Consider the following 17,546-nt stretch of genomic DNA (forward strand, 5'->3'; position numbering starts at 1 on the left):
GCATGTGCCATAACAATCACCAGGAGTTCTATGACAGTGTCATGTGATCTCAGTATAATGCAGCATTTGATTTAACTGACATAGATGTTCTAAGAACTGTTGAACGTCTTGGAATGACGTATTTGTTGACCATGGTGGCTGAAAATCTTGTGTACTGTAAGCAACAAAGCTTGTGATGTATTTTCTCAAAACAGTGAGCTGTATTTACCATAGAATGATTATGGTTAGAGGTTTGAAACTCAGGTTTGATACACACTTAAATTTTGACTAGAGTATAAATACACATGTTCCTGAACTACTACAGTATATCAATGTTAAAATGTTCTGCCCTTCTGTGACGTATTCTCCATTTAGCTTTGTATGTAGCATAAAAGAAATCTTACTCTAATCTAACTTCCGGTTTCAACAGTCTATTATAAATGTGCTGAATCATCGTAGATTACAATTAAACCTCAGTGAAAAAAGAGATGAAGAATACGGCAGTTTTCCTGTGGCATCCGCAACTGACTTTTTACACCCGATAAATCTCCCACATGTCCCCATCAGCATGACTTCTCATTAATTAATCATCCTTAATAATTGATTTGTAACAGACTGGAATAGGAAAGAAATTTGTAATCTTGTCCTTTTAAATGTCATTTTCTGTTGTTTTCTAAACAAGAAAACTTTCCCTGTATTTCCGCTTAGGCTATGACTAAACACCCAGTTACCAATCTTCACTTTGTGATTCTGGGACTTTCAAAGCAAATGATTAGCAAATTCATTTATGATACAGTACACTATTTATACAGGGCTTCTGTACAGTATACGATCCTATACATTTACCGCAATCTCATTGCCGTGGGTTCGACTCCCAGGTAGGGAACTAATCCAGTCTCTGAAGGGTTAACTCTCAGTGCTGGTCCCATGCCTTTATAAAATGGGAGAGTTTTTTCAGAAAGGGCATCCTGTATAAAACCTGTGCCAAAACAATATGTTGACCAGATGATCCATAATTTGTTCATCAAATAAAAATATGTCTATTTTAACTCCATATAACCAAAATGATCTACAATGAAGGTTTCACAGCTAAGAATAAACAGTTTGTCTATTAACCAGTTTGTCTATTAATTACTGCAGCGGTGTCCAATCTTTTCCGGAAAGGGCCGGTGTGGGTGCGGGTTTTCATTCCAACCAAGCAGAAGCCACACCAGAGTCTTTACTAAAAGCCAAGAACAACTGATTCAACAGGTGGAATCTGGCGTGGCTTCTGCTTGGTTGGAATGAAAACCTGCACTGTCCCTCTGTGGATAAGACTGGACACCGCTGAATTACAGCTATAAAAAAAAAAAACTTTGGTTGCCGATCACATACTGCTATATAGACTGTTAGTGTAGTCTGTTATGTAGTTCATTATGTTCTTCAGCAGACTAGATTTTGTTACTCCTACAGCACAGATAATTTACGCTTCAGCTTGACATCTCCTATAGCAATCAAAGCAGCACGAGAAGGCATCTGTTTACAAGGTGGGCTTAACTACTGCAATAAAAAAAAGTTTGCTTATAATTAATCATGGTGCTGTATATTTCATATGTATTCGCAGATATCCCAATAATCTGAGCGAATGCGGTACAGCGAGTCTTTGCTATTTATGTAAATATGATTTTGCCTCAGTTCTGATGAGCTTGGAGAAGAACTAAGCAGCATATACAGAGTAATATAACATAATGTATTCAGTGGTGAAACACAATAACTCACATACACACACACACAAACACACACACACTTTGGCAAGTGCTGTCCCATTTACAACGCCCAGAATTCTTAGCATGCTTCATAAAAGACAGGAAGCAAACATAATCTCCATATACCAGAAAGTCTCCCAGACTCTATGAAGTCTTGCTCAAACAATTTTAGAATCTTGCAGTGAGATTTATTATTCTGATTCACTAAAATAGGGAACTCTTCAGCAGGAGCCTCAAGCACACACTTACACAAATTTATCAATGTAAGTCCAATACACAGTGTTCACTAATTTCTAGCTTTTCCTTTTATGTTAAGGGAGAGCAAGTAATGTATTTTACACAATATGTTTAAAAGAGGATGCTTTTGCCATATAGTTTGAAATTGTGACAACTAGAAGAACTGTAAATATCATCAATGGTACTCAAATTTACTGAGCTACAAATCAATGGTCAAAACTGGACGTTATGAAGGTAAAATATTACTCTCCTGCTTGACTTTTCCTTAATTATGTAGCTTTGTAGAAGCCAACATTCTGTTTTCCTATTTAAGCTTAGACAAAAATATATAAAATTTAATGCGGCCTAGGGCTTTCGAGCCACATGCACAAAATTCGGATATGTTGTAGACCCTGGTCTGAAGTTTGTTGCTTTTCTAAGCGATCCGAGTACCGGTACTTCCGGTACCGGGTCTCAAAGTGGCCTTTTTTCCCATAGACTCCCATTATAAACTTTGGAGGTTTATAACTCGGCAAGCTTTCGAACTATCTACACCAAACTCACCCAGCTCCTTTAGGGTGATACTCTGAACAAACTTTTAAATTGGTGTACTGACTGGCCTTCCGGTTGTCCCACAGCCCCGCCCCCAAAATATGCAAAATCAAAAAACTTTTTTACAACATGGACATGAGACATATCAAAACACTCAGAACAATGAGGGGAACTTCCTCACGTGTATTTTTATGACGTCACATGACGTCACGTGAAAATAAAAAATTTTGCACAACATGGGCATGTGACATACAGTATCAAAACACTCAGCCCAATGAGGGGAACTTCCTCAGGAGAATTCGGATGACGTCACATGCTCGTCTCCACTTGCCTCCAAATGTTTTGGCACCCTATCTTTCTGTCCACTTGCCTCCAAAAGTAACACTGACCCTTATGTCCACTCGCCTCCAAAAAGCACCGGCCTTTGCGAATACTTGCCTCGTCAAAGCCAACATCAAAGTTTGTCGCGACGAACTTTACAAATCTAGTTAATACTTAAGTCTTGCAAAGAATGATTCGTTACAGACTAGGGGGAAAAAAAACATCGCAGTGTAGTGTGTTTATATTTCTTCGTTATGAGTATTATTATAAAGGACATTTCTAGTTGTTTAGTGTAATTTTCCAGCAAAAAAAAAAAAAATCACTGTATTTCAGATAAAGATATGACTGAACATCCGAACATGTCTCATCCGAACAATTCTGGGACTGTCTAAAGCAAATGATTAGCAATTACTCAATTCTGAGTCTACACAGTAATTTGTAGGTATAATATTACAGTCCTGTCACTGTATTTATGTACTAGTTGTAAAAATGTTGTATGTTAGCTCAAGGTTACTGAGTCTTTAAAACTCTAGTGTGGAGCGGGAGATTACTTCCTGCTGTCCGTCAGCTGTGAGTGAAATCTCTGAGCAGATTCATGAGCATAACATTTAAGCAAGATAACCTATCAGTCTTGCAACAGCTATCAAAATGTCTGCGCATGGAAAATACCAATCAGTTAAGAAACCAAACTCTCAGTCCGCTAGGTTCAAATAAAAAAAATAAAAAAATAAAACAATAAGTGAACAACTAGGTAAGCTCACAAACTGAAATGCTTTAGGTTAAACTTAGCTCAAAATTTTTTTCTAAACATCTGAGTGTGTGTGTGTGTGTGTGTGTGTGTGTGTGTGTGTGTGTGTGTGTGTGTGTGTGTGTGTGTGTGGGATGAGTAATACTGTGTTATATCTGTTTTTTTTTTTTCATCTTTTAGAAGGTTATAGTCCTGATCATTTCCTGTGTTTTGTATGTGGGAGACTAAACACCTAAATAGATTTGATTTGTAATTTTATATCTATGCACCAAGTTTACTTTCAAAATAAATTCAGTTCATGTGTAGCTATAAAGGTAATTACTGCTTCTACTGATACCTTAATTCTGCTGGTATTCTCCTGATATAAAGTGGGAATAAAAAACAAAAAAAAAACAAAAACACGCTCTTTTGAATCTGAACCAATTAATATTAATGAACAAAAATGATTTTCTTGAACAAGTTTATGATTTGGGTGTCTGTTAGAGGGTTATCTATCTTATAGAGAGTCCTCTGTAGTCACAAAACAATTGTCTGTAGTCTAGTACCAAGCTGGTATTTCTATAACAGAAAGATTTTGTCTATAAGACAAATCCCGTGTTTGAATGAATGCACTCAATCTGTGGTTCAAACTGAGACTTTTTCTCATGAAAAATTTCTCATTTCACAGGAAATGGCACGGGAAAAAAAAAAAATAAATAAATCTTTTGGGTGTGTTTCACATTTTGACATCTTCCCTTTTCCTAATGAGCTAGTTAGTGTTGTAGCTATGCAATGATTCCATATCCACCCACCAGTAACCTGAGGTCCATCTTTCTTTTACAACATTTCAATTTGTTCTACAGCGAATCCTAACCATTCTGTCACCGCCAACTGAGACCTGAAACTAATTCAGGATGACATTTCACCTCATATGCACATACAGATACATAACTGAGCACAGACTTTGCTAACAGAATAGTAACAAATTATCTAGATTACTCAAGTTCAGATAAAAAAAAAAGGACCATGAATGTGTGGAGATGCTAATATATATGCAAAATGTAATGATATTAAAAAATGAGCACATGGCACACTCTCTAGCAGCTGAGCACATTTTGGATAGCGGAAGATATTCATGATCTTGTAGGCAGTAGCCATTGGCAAAAATATTCCATTACAGTACAATAAATTAAAGCATTAATGTTTCATTAAGGTGGCATCTTTAGGCTGGTTATTTCATTTAAGGTGAGATATTCACTGTGTCCTTTTTAAATAGTGGCACATCAATTTCATCAATGAAATGAAATTAAATAGTTCTCATTAACAGTATTGAGTGTAATATTGAGTGGTTTAGTAACAAGTAAGAATCATGACTACTAGGTTGTGTTATACAAAGTCAGGATTTTTTTTTTTTTTTTTGAGAACTTCCACACACACACACATTCATTGGGAACATTGGTTGAGATGTGATGTAGGACATTTTAAGGACAACCTCACGCACCAACGCATGAATTGGAAGTCAGCAGGCAACTCAGGGTCTCGCTCTATTTCACAAGCAGCGGTTTAAGCACTTCAGCTTGACAGAAGCTCATAAAGGTGTGGGTGGATATCAAGCCTCTTTAACAGAACCATCTGCCGAAGGCTTCAAGGTGCCTTTCTGAGTTTCTACCTTTGCAGGAGATAAATCTCAGACTGAACCTTAAAGGTTTTGTACAAACAGTTTTGCTTGTGAAAGGTTTGGATTTCTTACATTTATCTCACTAATGCAGGTGGAAGGGATTAGGGTCCATTCTGCTTCAGTACAGTACACATTCAAAGATGCACTGAGCGCAGACACACGATTGAAGAAGACAAAAGACAAACACTCTGAATTTCATGCGTTTGACTTGAAAGAACTTGGACTTTCAAAGGACTACTGCAATTCCTATGTGCTAGATATATAGTGTGTGTTATCACTGAGACTTTCTTATACTTTTTTTTAAAAACTTACAGTATGTATGCAGCATATTTTCTCCCTATTTACAGAAAGAAGATTACCAAACACATACACAAACTTTTCTCATTCTGTATGCATCTGTAAAAAAAAAAAAAAAAAAAGTCCTACAAAACTTGCATACTGTATGTGTAATCATTTAAAAAAAAAATTAAATTATGCTTTCAATATTTTTATATTCATTTTTAAAGACTTTTAGGGCACATGTAGAGCAAGTGATTTTTCTTACTTGGAATGCGATTTATTTATTTTTTAAATAAAACTGATTTTATTTATTTATTTATTTATTTATTCATTCATTCTCTACCGCTTATCCAAACTACCTCGGGTCACGGGGAGCCTGTGCCTATCTCAGGCGTCATCGGGCATCGAGGCAGGATACACCCTGGACGGAGTGCCAACCCATCGCAGGGCACACACACACTTTCATTCACTCACGCAATCACACACTACGGACAATTTTCCAGAGATGCCAATCAACCTACCATGCATGTCTTTGGACCGGGGGAGGAAACCGGAGTACCCGGAGGAAACCCCCGAGGCACGGGGAGAACATGCAAACTCCACACACACATGGTGTAGGCGGGAATCGAACCCCGACCCTGGAGGTGTGAGGCGAATGTGCTAACCACTGAGCCCCCTTTTTTTTATTTATTTATTTATTTATTTATTCATTCATTTATTTATTTATAAATAGATCCACTTTCCTCCACATGATTTATTCCCCCACAATCTTTATACATAGTCCCATGATCACATGTTAAATGTATGTGACTCAGATTAGATTACAGAGCAGTAAATACTCTGACGATGCATACAGAGAGAGAACTTCCACAAATCTGACATTCATTTGTTTATGTATTTAATGAACCTTATGTTTAATCGTTTTGTTGTTTTACATCATTATTCTAAATGGATCGATGGTTGTTTCCATGCTTGTGCTTGAATGAAGGCCTCCATTAAAGTTTGCATATAGTTAATCCAGTACATTGGACATGTTTTAGAAAGATATCATTATAACATTAGTTTATATAAAACCCTACAGCTGACCGTGTAAGAGTGTGAGCTGACGTGTTTTTTTGTTTTTGTTGTTGTTTTAGTATTAAAATTACAATGTGGTCATTATTTCATGTATTAAGCCCACAAATTAAGTTTCTAGGAATCAATAAAATGGCAACATATTTAAAATAAGTAAGACCGAGAAATCAATTGAATTAGACCACTGTGACCACTGGAGTTGATGGAATAATATTACGCTTTATTTCAATTTTGGTAAAATGCATAAAGACATACTTGATTCGCTGATATTACAACATGGATACCATCAGCTCGCATCCCAATTAGCAGGATTCTCATAGAGAACAAACTTTTTTATTGCTTGTTCCCACCAAATCTTTACCTTCAGGCCATATGATCTTCCTTCAGCATATTGAGCACAATTCATGGCCACAGCTTTGGTACTGTATCATAATAATTTGTCACCATGAGATCCTTAGTTTGTGATCCTCATAATAGCGACATTTATTAGTTACCACCATGCCACCTTAGTGCTTTAGTCAGGTAGATGACCAAGGTTAGAGCTCCAGAGGTCCATAGAAGGGCAACAGATAAGAGGAAGATCCTAAAACAAAACATATTGGTTTTCATTACTTTTAAATAATTCTGGAACCACCAAGAGTCACCCAGCCATACTAGATAAACAGATGAGGAAGAATTTAGTTTGTAAGGAGGTAACTTACCGTAATTTCCGGACTTGAGCGCACCTGAATATAAGCCTCACCCACTGAATTTTTAAAAAATTATTATTTTGAACATAAATAAGCCGCACATGTCTATATAGCCGCAGGTGGCTACAGGTACATTGAAACAAATGAACTTTACACAGGCTTTAACGAAACACGGCTTGTAACAAAAATAAACAGGCTTTAATGAAACACGGCTTGTAACAAAAATAAACAGGCTTTAACGAAACACGGCTTGTAACAAAAATAAACAGGCTTTAATGAAACACGGCTTGTAACAAAAATAAATAGGCTTTAACGAAACACGGCTTGTAACAAAAATAAATAGGCTTTAACGAAACATGGCTTGTAACAAAAATAAAAAATGAGCAGTAAACAGTAGCCTACCAAGAAAGTCATCGGTCACTATCGTCCTCCTCCTGTGCACTGAAACCACTGAAGTCATCTCCTTCGGTGTCGGAGTTAACCCGTTCGGCAATTTCATTGGTCTAATGAAAGCTTCATGCCGCCAAAAAACTGAGCACGTCACAGAATGTGTTTTTTTTTTTTTTTTTAAAGAATTTGAAAAATCCATATATTAGCTGCATTGTTTAAGCCGCAAGGTTCAAAGCGTGGGAAAAACGTTGCAGTTTATAGTCCGGAAAATACGATAGAACAAAACACTAGGATGTAGGAATTGGAGACCCTGCCAGAGGGACAACCATCTCTGCAACTTTCAAACAGTCAGGCTTTTATGTTATAGAAGCCAGATGGAACCCACTGCAGAGTAACAGGGCGCATAACAGCTTGTAGTTTCCCAAACAACATTTAAGAACCAGTTTCACCTCAAAGTTAAAACCCAGTGCTGAAGTTGGCCTTATGTTGTGGGGAAGGTTTTTTTTTAAAAAAACAGGGGATGCAAAGTTTCTCAACTGATCAGGAACTTAGGCAAGTCTGGACTGGTGTCAGTACAAGTCTGTGAATGTCTATGGTTGGCCCAGCCAGCCTGCATATGAACATCTCTGGAGAGACTTGGAAATAGCTGTACAGTGACACTCCCCATTCGATCTGAACAAGCCTGAGACTTTCTACACACTGTCATAGTGTCATTTAAACAAAGATAAATAAATAAATATATCAAATGCTAAATCTGAATGGGCCAAGAGAGAGGGAAAAAATAGCAAACTGTACTGTCCCAATCTTCCACCAGTGAAACCATGTCAACTGACATACAATTTAATGTATTATTTATCCTACACAAAGCACAACATAGTCATGTTTTTCTATACTCAAGAGTGTAGCTTGAGGGTGCACTATACTTCAGGCTGTACACTGGATTTTTTTTCATTATTACCTAGAATTCTTGATGTAACCCATAGCTATGCTAGCTGTGACATTTCTGTAGCTTGCTTGACAACAAATTAATGTCGTATAGCTGTGGCACTTTTATATCTAGTAGGGATCAGGCCAGACGCAGACACGGGTAGGTACTTTATTTCCTGTAAATGCAATTTGCCCGACTGTAGGTTGCAACACCACTATAGTAATTAAATCTAATCTAAACAAATCATTGAAAAAGTCTGATTATGATCTTGTCTATGCCCATCAGTAATCCTACAACTATTCTCTATAGGAGGTATATCATTCTGGCTTGTTGCTCAGACCTCAATACCTCAATTCCAACATCATCTTTGCTACTTTCAAAGCTCAAATCAGGAATTTTATTAAATAATATTATTATTATTACCAATCTATATCTGTTTACATGTTGGGTGACTGCTTGTGGCCATTTAGCTATTATGTTTCCAATTAACATGAGTCATGAAGCTGAATGATTACAAAGCCAATTAAATTAAAAGCAAAGCTATCGAAAAACGGCGGATGATAGGAGGTCTGAGCACGGAGGAGGACAATAGCTTTCGACAGGCTCCATATGCTTGCGGCAAAGGCCAGAATTGAAAGAGAAAGGACAGATGTTGGCTGGAATCATTTGGGTATCTATCAAAAGAGTTCAAGAGCTGTCATGAAAACGCTGTCATGAACACTCAATGAAATGATGGTGCTTAGCATAGCCTTGGGTAAGGCAAGCTCATTTCAATGGCACTAAAGTATGTTTACGCTTTAATTTAGACGCTTTACTCATCACTCTTTAATTTTATCTCCCTCAGCAGGTGACCCTTGAGAGTGAAAAGGTTGAGAATATGATTATAATGATGCACATCTTTGACATTTCTGGGTCACTTGTGAAACGCATCACGTGGGAAATAGCAGTGCGATGTGTGGCAGCAAACAGCTGCAGATCAGTATGCATGGCCTAGTAAGCTTCCCATTCCACAGTGACATGACATTAGATCGGGATGGGGAAATAGGATAAGGGGAAAAAGATGCGTTTTAAGATTGCATAACGGAAGATCAGTCTAGATTTGGTCGCTCAAATCCAACTTTAATCTCATTAGTGCACTACGGTGAAATTTCCCGATGATGAATATCAAAGTACTGTGGTACGATACCAGATTTCCCCCAAACTGACATCGTATTAATACAATCCTTCACACCAACCTGCTATTAATGTTAATCAAACACTTTTTAAGACTTTTGCTTGTCAGACAAGATACAATCTCATGAAAATAAGTAAACAGATTATCCTAATGGTATTCACTATAATTATTTAATATATATTAAATGTGATTTCAATCTCTTTAAATGATTCTCAGTATCTGAGCTCAGTCTTTTATCTAAACCAGCATCTTTGCAATTCTGTTTGACCGATTTTTGGAGAACGTTACTGCATAAGAGCTTGCCCATGAGATATCTTCTTTGTCAAGTGGATCTTTAGTGTTAGATCAACCATCACCTCTAATTCTTCTTGATTCTACTAAAGGCCAGGCATTTTGGATGACCTGACATCCCATAATCTAATAAGGGAAATTAAATGATTAAAACTTTTAAGTACAAACACAAAAACTGTCAGTACTAAATGATACCTTGAGAGTGTTAGCCTTGCGGCTTCATTACTGCGCAAGTAAGCGCTGATATTGCAATTATACATTTTTTTAGTTATTCCTAGTCATCCTTTGGTCTAGCCAAATGATAAATAGTGATAAATATGCAGCTTGACGTATAGCCTGAGGCTGGTTGTGCTAACTAATCAAAAAGTGCATACCTGAGAGCTTTAAAAAGCTTATCTGAGAGCTTTATTTCTATGTAAACCTGTCTGATGCATATTTATCAGGTCCATCTGCTACAAGGTTCAAAAGCATTAATATATTTATTTAAACCTACAACAATCTAAAGCATGTAGAGGTACCTTAGGTTCAGTGGAGTTGGTCAACATTTCACATTCATCTATGTGTATATAACGTGTGTGTGTATACTGTATATAGAGTATATATATTAGTAGACTGTTTATTCAGCTTGCTAACTCCTTAAATGCCGTAATCTTGTAATCTTGTAATCATTTCTGTAATTCTGTAATTCTTAATGATGTCCACACACCTCTGCACTGTTATAGCCTTTATATTTATTCACTGTATACGCTTTCATCTATACCACTTGCTGTAAATATGCTAGATATTTATCTGCACTTTTGCACGGCTGATACTCTTTACACTTCTGGTAGATGCCAAACTGCATTTCGTTGCTGTGTACCTGTACAATGCAATGACAATAAAGTTGTATCTATCTATCTATCTAAGCCACAAACAATCAAACCCAAACCTTGAACATTGTTTGAATCATGACTTCAAGCTTTTCTTGTCAGAGGTTACGCTCTCTAGGTTGATGAGCATCTGAAACTTCTTTTGTCTATGGTGGTTCTGATGATACACTGCCGTTCATGTAGCATAATCGATCTGTGTCACTCCTAGGTGATAAACCATTAAGGGTGAAGGTATGACCTGGGAACAGTTGTTAAGGTTGCTATAAAACAGCTGTATTTTACTATAATAATTAAATCACTTGGAGGATTGCTATGCTTGGGTTGGGATGAATGGGCCACATGAACAAAAGGCAGAGTCCTGTCATTTTTTATATCACTAATATAACTTCTAAATTATGACTTTCCCTATCCAAGCCATAAACTATAGTTAGGACAGACACTACTTTGTTTTCATGAACTCTACTTTCTGCTTGCCTGAGATGGTCATAAATACCCTTTGAAGCTTGCTTGAGACCAAGGATTAGGGAGGCCTTAAAAAAAAGGACTCCAAGTAGTTCTCCTCTGGAGGAGACAGTCACATTAAAAGTGGGTCTCTCCAGAAAGACATCAGGACATGAACAAAACCTCTGGTGCCATATCACAAGAAAAAACTTCACTTTAACCCTTTCTTGCAGTAAACTGGTGTGTCATTCAACTGCTACATTGGAAATCAAATGATAATTCATTTGTGCCTAATGATTGAAAATATCTTTATGTAGTTAAGGTGTTGGGCTACCAATCGGGAGGTTGTGAGTTCGAACCCCAGGTCCACTAAGCTGCCACTCCTGGTTCCCTGAGCAAGGCCCTTAACCCTCAATTGCTCAGCTGTATAAAAATGAAATAATGTAAGTTGCTCTGGATAAGGGTCTGCCAAATGATGTACATGTTATAACCACCTTCTTCATATAGTGTGAGATTTCATCCAAAGTGAATTTCCACTCACAGATCTGATATTTGGTGAATTTTTTATTTTATTTTATTTTGGCTATTTGCAGAACTCAGAGACTGTTGTGTGTGAAAATCGCAGATCTGCAGTTTCTGAAACTTGGAATAAAACGCTTCAACAGCTACGACCACAACACAACCAGTGTCACTGAGATCGCATTTTCTTTCTCACTTAAAAGCAGAATATTGTGACAGGAGTCTCAAGCTCCTGGTTGTTATGGTAACACTAAATCCTGCTCCTTGCTCTTGACTGAATTAACATGAGAATATAATAAATACAAATCGCAGTCAGACTACAGGATACAGTACATATTACAGTTCATCTTTAATAAGAATGGATTTATTAAGATAAACCGATCATCAAAAATCTTGAACTTGAAGATATTGAAATACATGGCCACTGCCACATAATTAGCCTTTTTTAATTCCAGTACATCTTTATATTTCATAAATACTGTAAATGATAAACGTTTGTTTAATGCTTAACCCTACAATTTCTCATTTATCTCCAAATTTAAATTTCTTATTAATTAACAATGAACGCAAAAAGCTTGCAAAGACTTCTTTAACAAAAACATTTCATTCTGATGTCTCTGGGTTGAACCTCTTGATGCATTTGCCTGTGCTGTAATGAAGTTTCTCATCTGCTTCCACAACAAATGGAGACAAATGAACCTCGTTTGAAATTCGGTATATCTAGCATGTGCCCAAGTCTAGTCTGTCGAAGCTGCAGCATTATAAGGACAACAATAGAAGTAGAAGAGAAGTGAAATAAAGTGGACTGGAAGGAGGGTGAAAGCAATCCCATGGGCAGAGCTCTGAAATGACAGTCCTGCCATCTTTTCTGACAAGAGTCTTTTATCAAAGGCTGCAGCAGATTTCTGGTCCCAATAAGAGAGAGATGGAGAGACAAGCTTGCTTTCGCCTTTTACATTGCAACAGTTGTTGATGTAGCAACTTCTGCTGATTTCATGAGCGCAAAATGTCAAATTAAAGTAAATCTACCTGTCGTCAGATGTGCAAGGACAGGACAGCAAGGAGGGATAAGAAAACTGTGTGTGTGTGTGTGTGTGTGTGTGTTTGTACACCTCTGTGCCATACCAGTCCCACTGTGATAATTAAGACCATGCTTGAAGGAGTTTTACTTACCAGCTTTTGACTACCGAGTCAGGATTTCCTCAAAGAATAAATCCAATTACCTTTTGATTAGACGGATAAGAGCGATTTATTTTACGCCTGTCAAAAAAAAGTGTCTTGCTGTGCCTTCCTAGGTAACAAGTACACTTAGATTCGATAAAATGTATTGATGTTGTGTGGGCTTTTGTAGTTCTTGTTGAAAACCAATTATGTTAAGGACATCCTCAAACTACATTCTCACATCATTATGAGGCAGATTTGAACTTTTAACCAAAAAAAGAAACAAACAAATAAACTTTTTTAATTAAACAATTAATACCACCACGTCAACTGAATAGAAATTAATATCAACACAATGACAGAAGTGGTGCCATTTAAAATGGTGCAACATGAAACAATCTGCTGTAAAATATATCAAAATAAAGTGGGAAAAAAATCAGGCTCATTATGTACACAGCTGAGTTGCTGTATACTTTAACATTTTAAAAGTGTGCTGTAACACACAATCATTATTCATCATGGACTGTCTATGTTCCCAAGTGCTTCTGTTTACGTTTTGTCTAGACGTGTGTTGCCCCGCCCAATCCTTTTCCTTATGTCTCGCTAATTACCCTCCCTATATATAATACTTGCTGTCTCGTGCTTGCTGTTTGCTGAGTTCTTGTCTTGTGTCTCTTGTTTTCTAGTTTCTGATTATTTTGTGCTTTAGTTGCCTAGTCTGCCCTAGTGTTTTCTATGTGATGGTAGGTTTGTTCATTTTTATAATGAATGGGCATGTGGTAGCCTAGTGGTTAAGGTGTTGGGCTACCACTCGGAAGGTTATGAGTTTGATCCCAGGTCTACCAAAGCTGACACTGTTGGGCCCCTGAGCAAGGCCCTTAACCCTCAGTTGTATAAAAATGAAAGTCTCTCTGGGTAAGGGCATCTGGTAAATGGAAATAAATCCCTTTTCATCTTTTCCCTGCATAGGGTCTGGATTTTGTATTCATGGAGGTACCCATTCCTGACGTTATTTTTCACTTACACAAAGATGGTGTTAGTGTTCATAAGCCAATTGCTTGTTTTTTTGTGATGTGTGTGATGTTGGTTTGTTTATGAATTAGAATCACAATGAACAAACTTTGCACACACACACGAGCTTCCTTTATCTCAATTTTTTTAATTTAATGTACTAATTTTTTTACATGGTTTTCCCAGAATCTCATAAATGATATAAGTACAACACTAACTATTTGAAATAGACTTTTATTTTTATTTTTGTTCTAGATAGTTGGTTTTCACTTCTGACTTTAATGCTACTTTAAGCTTGTTCCGAGTGAATTATTTCATTGAAGTTTCCTCCTGAGATTCTGACGGTGTTACAACGAACCCCAAGTGACTTAAAATCCTTCCTGATTTCAAATCCTGATGTCACATATTTGTACATTAGCAATGAAAAAAGCTCCATCAAGAATTTAATGCCAGTGTAGTGGTTGCTCAAGTAGTTCTCTACTAGTAGGCTCTGGGTTGTTGTTTGGAGAATCAGGGTTCAAGCCCCAGCACTGCCAAGCTGCCACTGTTGGGCCCTTGAGCAAGGCCCTTAACCTCTCTGCTCCAGAGATGCTCATATCTGACTGTGCTCTGATCACCAAAATTGGGCTATGTAATGAAATAATTTCACTGTCCTGTAATGTATATGTGACAAAATAAAGCTTTTATTCTATTAATGTATATAACAAATTATATCGTAGAATATAATTGATTGTATGTATTTTTGGATATCACGCCTTATTCAGCGATAAGCTTAAGATGATAAATTAAATGTAAATTCTTTGCTTGATTATCACTTAAATAAATAAAGGCTACTACTACTACTTCAGTTTATTTGCCTGTAGTGATGAGTTGATGAGTTTATTTGCCTTGACTGATTCCTATCATTGATTGATCTTATCTGTGTATGATAGAAAGCTGATCAGAGATTTTCTATTTGTTCATCATTAAGATAACCGAAGGATATAATGCAAAGTGATTTTAGTTCAAGGTTGAAGATTATTGAGAAGATGTTATATTACATATGAGGATTCATTATTACTTTCTGAGCTTTAAATAAATCAGTGTAAACTGGGTCAAAGTTGAATTTGAGTGAACACAATTCTAAGGTGTCAAATCTAAGTGATTCGCATCACCCAGAGAAGAGCTGCCTGGAGGCAAAGTGGCACAGCTTAGATGATTTGAACAAAAAGTCAAACCTGATGTCTCAGAGTGGTTTGACCCTAACAGCAAACCCGTGAGACGTGTAATCACCAGTTAGAATGTCTCATGTTACGTCTGCGATCATTATGTTTCAGCACAGAGTTAACCCTTAAACACGTCTAAAAACCCCATGATCCCTGAGCACCCAGCATCCCTCTAAAAACCCCAGCATCCAGAATCAAAGAAACCATTGGAGCTCATTGCATAGTGGAAAAAAAAAGGTATGATTTCGATACAGTACATATTTTATAGATTTTTATAATTCTATACAATTATTTTTGTAAATGTAATTAAAATATTTTATTTATTAAATAAGAAACATAATAAGCACATTGTTTTGAAGGGGGAAACATTCAGTAGCTATTTGTTCATTTACTTTTGTTTGTTTATTCATTGACCTTTTTGTTGTAGGTTGAATGTTTTTGTAGATTTGGGAGGGGCCTAGAACATGGGATCTCTAATTTTCTGTAGACTAAACAAACACAAACAACAAACAAATAAATAAATAAACCCTATAAAAATACCCTATTATTGGTTATTTTATTAATATAATTATTCATATATACATTCTATTAATATATATTTAACTCATTATACAGTAAACTTTCATTTCACTGAACACTTTTTATTTCTTTGCGTGTTTTATTTTATTATTTAAAAAAAAAAAATATGGTATTAGTGTACAACATTAAAATGAAACTTTCAATCGATAAAAAAAAATATTTTATTACTACATTTTAAAACATAGTAATTGACAAATTGCTGTGCCTTGAAAGAAATAAAATTTTTCACCAACACAGCATTCTGTAAAGCCGAAAAAGGCATTTAATGTATTTTATATAGAATCTGTTTGGTTAGTTTGCTTATTTATTCTTTTCTTTATTTTTTGCCAATTTATTATCATTCCTACAGTGATTTTATTTAATACATTTCAGTGATTATATCAGCATATAAGTGTTGTTCTAAATAATATTTCCTGCAGTGAAAATCTAAACTGAGACAGCAAGTTCTAACCCGAACTAATTGCAAGCCACACTGTTGTGTTGTATGAAAATGATCCTCATCAATCAAAATGAGCTTTCAATGTGACTACACTTGTTTGTGATGCACACAAAATTCACAATATGCACTCACAATCTCATTAGCTGATGTACAAAAATACATTTATTTGAAACAATTTCAAAATGACAGTTATTTCTTATAGAAATGCTGAACTAAAGATGATCATCATGAGCCATGCAGTTGCCCATTGAAACGATTGTACAATAAACAACAAGGACCAGGAGCTCATTAGCTCATCTGCTTTCTTATAGTTCCAGTCATTTTTTTTCTTTTTAATTATTTGCTGAATGTTGCTCGGGACCATGAAATGATCCCCAATGAAGTGAAACCAATTACATCAGATATCAGATAACAACAAAAAAAAGAACATGTTGAGAAAACAAACAAAAAGAATGACTGATTTGGGCTGTACACACTGCACAGTCTTAAGTAAAATCCTGGAACAGATGCTAACAGGCTTTCCAGACCATCGTTCATATTGTATCAGCTTATCCAAAGCTGAAGCAGACTCCTGAAAATAAAATAGCATTACTGGCATACTTGAACTCTTCAAGGTCTTTTCTTTTTTAGCTCTAAACCTGGTTTTTAACTATTTTACTTTTGAGATATTCCTTGCACCTTAAATCCCATTGCATGTCCATATTTATAGCCTTAGTGTCATGAAGGATAAGGAAAAAGTAGCAAAACTCAGGACGTTCTTTAATTTGCAGGGAAAATTCGGTTCAGCGTAGCGAGCGACGAAGTGACAATCATTCACTTATTCAGTCTCAATGTATTAATATTTCCACAACATGGAGACACATTTTCTCAATTCTAGGCTATTAAAATCTGTAAAAATTTCTTGAATGATTCCTCAGACCAAACCAACACTGTGTGTGAACATTTCTTCATTTCTACTCATAACTTTAGTTCTGTTAAATTATTATCTTATTGAATGTGCATCTGTGAGTTATGAAGTAAAATATGAAGTAGGTTGTTCATGTCAAGGCTTGCAGGGAAGTAACAGAGATCACTGGTGCTTCTGATGAGCTACTGTACTGATGAGCTAGTCTATTTAACTTGCTTTGCTACTATGCTACTGTACCTTTGTTACAACTAAGCCTAGCATAAAACAACTAACACACTATTTAATTTGTATTTAACTGGTTAGCTATAGCCTTACCTACAGTTTAGGCTTTATTTCTTAGCCACAAGCAACAACAGTAGAGACTATTAGAAA

General features: G+C 36.2%; 1 long non-coding RNA gene across 1 annotated transcript in view; it reads left to right on the forward strand.

The window, feature by feature from the left end:
- Window positions 1-17,546, forward strand: part of LOC132839289 (uncharacterized) — a 58,228-nt gene that overhangs the window by 25,601 nt on the left and 15,081 nt on the right. The gene's annotated exons all lie outside the window — the stretch shown is intronic.

The sequence above is a fragment of the Tachysurus vachellii genome, chromosome 24 (assembly GCF_030014155.1).
Source record: "Tachysurus vachellii isolate PV-2020 chromosome 24, HZAU_Pvac_v1, whole genome shotgun sequence".
Lineage (NCBI taxonomy): Eukaryota > Metazoa > Chordata > Actinopteri > Siluriformes > Bagridae > Tachysurus > Tachysurus vachellii.